Source organism: Stegastes partitus, unplaced genomic scaffold, assembly GCF_000690725.1.
Source record: "Stegastes partitus isolate 25-593 unplaced genomic scaffold, Stegastes_partitus-1.0.2 Scaffold253, whole genome shotgun sequence".
In the NCBI taxonomy this organism is placed as follows: domain Eukaryota; kingdom Metazoa; phylum Chordata; class Actinopteri; family Pomacentridae; genus Stegastes; species Stegastes partitus.
Genome location: NW_007577984.1, coordinates 407814 through 411564, shown reverse-complemented (window position 1 = coordinate 411564; position 3751 = coordinate 407814).

Genomic DNA, 3751 nt, shown 5'->3' with positions numbered 1-3751 from the left:
AGGGTGGATGTTTCCACTCAAATGTTTCAAGTGTTTTAAGTGTCTGATGGGTTTGAAAAATGTATTATTTGTTTTTATACCTTTATCCCTGATGAAAGGGGTGTCTTGAAAGGTGTGCCAGATAGCCGTGTGTCATCTGGTTCAGCCTTAAGCTACGTCACCGTCATTGTTCATTTATTTATCTTTTTCATTGATGCATTCGATTTCACAACACATCAAGTTGTGTTTGTGTTACTTTGATGTCACATCATTTTCAAACTGGAAACGGGTAAAATCTGCTCTGGTCAGAAAAAAACAGAAATGAAGTTGAATTTGAGACTCACTTGAGCCATCTTTTAAATCATAGCCTCACTTTAAATTCACCCTCATTTTCCTCAAAATTAGAAAAATCACTGCCTATGGAGAAGCAAAGCTAAAAGTCATGTTAGCGGCTACTATAGCTGTGTTCTTGTCAGAGTATCAGTCACAAGTTTCTGACTTCATGTCAACTTCTAAGATGTAATCATGACTGGGAAACACATTTTTTAGTGAAAGATTCAATATATCTGACACCTAGGAATGCAGAAGTGCTTGTAAAACATGGAAGTTTGACATCAGCTAATGATCGTTTGAGTTTTTTTTTCAGTGCTCTGCATCTTAAAGCCGTCTTGTTAAAGTCAGTTTTCACAGGTCATTAAAATGGGACTGTTTCTATCGTCACTACCCAGGTAAAGCCGACCTTAACTAGGCATTTGTCCCTAAATCAAATCATTACTAATTAATACCTCACTGGTAACTGATTAAACCCCTAAAAACTCATCTTTGTGTATCAAAGTTACACAATGAGAACATTTGTTCATTTATGTTTTTTTCCCATGAATACTGTCCCTTCCTGCCTTAAAGCGGCTCAGATGTGAATCTTTACTGTTGTGTCTTCTAGAATGTGCAGATCTGTGAAGTCCCTGCTTCTCTCGACACCCACCCCTCAATTAACAGCTGCAGTTGGAGCACACCAGCTCACCTGTGACTTTGCTGTAAAGCTACTCCGTGCTACACAATGGCAATATTGAAATATTGGAATAATTCAGCCCTACGTGTTTAAACAAGAAATCCATTCTGAAGACGTAGAATGATAGAGAAAACTCCACCCTGCAAGCTGACAGGATTGATTTCTGAGGTTTATCACGTATGCAGTTTAACCCAGTTTCATCATCAGTGCACTGTAGTTTCATGGTAGAAGTCCTCCGCCATGGCGTTCACTGATTAATTTGCACATGATGTGTCTTGGAGCATGTAAGAAACACCCAATGGACATGCTAGGATAAAAACGGACTCTGCTTTCCCTGTAATATAATCACAATGACATTTTGTATGTGCAGTGTGGTCTTTTTGCCATTTTTGTGTATGTTAAATGTTTTTATCTCCATTGATATTAGAAAGATTTACACAGTATACTTGTTGAGATTTGACACTTGTCCAGAGCTCTAAATTATGCAATAGAAGCCACTCAGAGTTCACCTTTTACACAGTCTGCAAAAAACCCGACTTAACCAGTCAGTTGTGTCACGTTTACAGAATGCTTGTGTCTTATTCGACACAAGGACATGGAAGTCCACTCCCTAATGGCAAAACAGAAATAAATCTGAAAAAGGTGTAGACCCTCCTGCAGGCATGGTGACTCACCTGTTGACACATCCTCTCACTGGAGGTTGGGCCATTTTCACATGTCACAGCAGGAGAGCTGCAGGTGAGAGTCACAAAATTGATGGCACTCAGTCCTGGCGTACTGGTTTAACTGGGACAGAGTCATCCTTACTGTTATGTTACCATGGAAAGACAAAGTGTGGACCGGGGGGAGAGACCAGTTGGTTGAATTATGTACCGATCAGCCAGAATATGAAATATTATGTAGAGCCCTCTCATGATGCCACACCAGCTCTTACCCACCCTTGGGTCCTATTGGTTGAAGGGTGGGGCCACTGTGGATCTGGTTTGCTGCAGCACATTTTAGTGAAACTTGGGGATCTGGGGACTTTGGAAATTGGATCAACACCTCTGGCTCTTTTTAAGTTCCTCGAGCCATTTCTTGAACTGGTTTGGTGCTGTGGTGGAGCACTCTGTCCCAGTGGGAGAGACCCCCGCCTTTATCAGGAGGCGGGTTTGATCTGCAACACTGTTGAGGAGGGAGTTAAATGTGAAAGTAACATCTGCATGAAGGCCAATAACTGAGGTTTCCCAGCAGCAGAGTAGTGCACTCTAACTAAATAAGCAATTTCAGTCACTTCATCTATTGTCAGTTTTATTGTTGTTGCTGGTTGATGTAGAGCTACCTGAGACTTTTTGTTTACTCTAATCTTTTTTTTTTTTTTTTTTAAACATCTGCTTAATGAATTAGGACTCCAGCTAACGATTGTATTCATTATTACTCTGATCTGTAAAAAATTAACACTTTAAACAGTTTTTAGCTATTTATTTTTTGAACCATTTACTGTTATTTTACACATTTTCCCTGTTTTGTAAAATTACATTCAACATCTAGTAAAATCACAGGGGAAACGTATTAATTTGCATGTTAATTGTTGGTTTAAATAATGATAATAATAAGAAGGAAATAAATAAATTGTAAATAATGTGTGCAACAAAAATTGTTATTTTTTATTGTGTTTAAATCAGCAGAAGTATTGTTAGATATCTTTTTATTTTAAAGTGAAATGATGCCCAATGAGGACTAAAAAATAGCATATAATTTTTCTAATGTTATTTTATATATAAATATACAAAATTTTATTTATTTATTTGCAATGCAGTGAGCATTTTTGCATCGTACTGAAATTAATTGTTTGCTCCTTAGAATGTCAAAAAAAAAAAAAACTCCCAAAAACACCATCCTAATTTCACAGAGGCAAAGGTCACATCTTCCTGTTATGTTTTCAGAGGTGGAAGACGTATTTAGATCTTATACTAATGTAGAAGTACCTTTCTCACACGTAGAAATAATGAAACAATACTTTCAGAAAAGCACAAAAGTACGCTCATCAAAATGTAGCTGAAGTTCTCAGTATGCATCATGGCATTTTTCATTCATGTAGGTTGTTAATCACTTGATAAAGGTGATTCAAACGGCTTAATATAGTTTAACTGCTGGGTTCCCTTTGGGGATCAATAAAGATTTATCTTAATCCGCGATATTACATCAAAAATGACTTGTTTATTAGATTTTGTATTATTAAACTCAATCTGCAAAGTAACTGAAGTTATCAAATAAATGTTTTGGAGTAAAAAGTACAACGTGTGCCTCAGAACTGTAGTAGAAAGAGCAGAAAGTAGAAATACTCTAATAATTGGTGCTTGTGCTTAAGCCCAGTATGTGAGTAAATGTAATTCGTGATATTCCACCACTGTTTGTTTTGTTTGACCAAAAGCCTCAAACATCAAGGCCATTTTTTTGGCCATTTTGAGACCAGCAGTAGGGAGAGTGAGGAATTGAGCTGGAGATTCACTACTTAGGGCGCGTCCACCCATGAGGTATGCGCCCAAACCACTCGATTATTGGTTTTGCCCCCAAGCCACCGAAAATATCGAGTTTAGAGTGATTTATGACAAAGAAAAGTAGCAAACCCCCACATTTCAAAAGGTGGAATCAGAGAATATTTGTTATTATTTCAGTGTTTACTTTTCAATATTTCTGGAAATATTACAGAAAGTTATCAAAACTGTCGTAAAGAGATGACTCTGACTGCCTTTTTAATAATTACATTCTATCATAAGACTC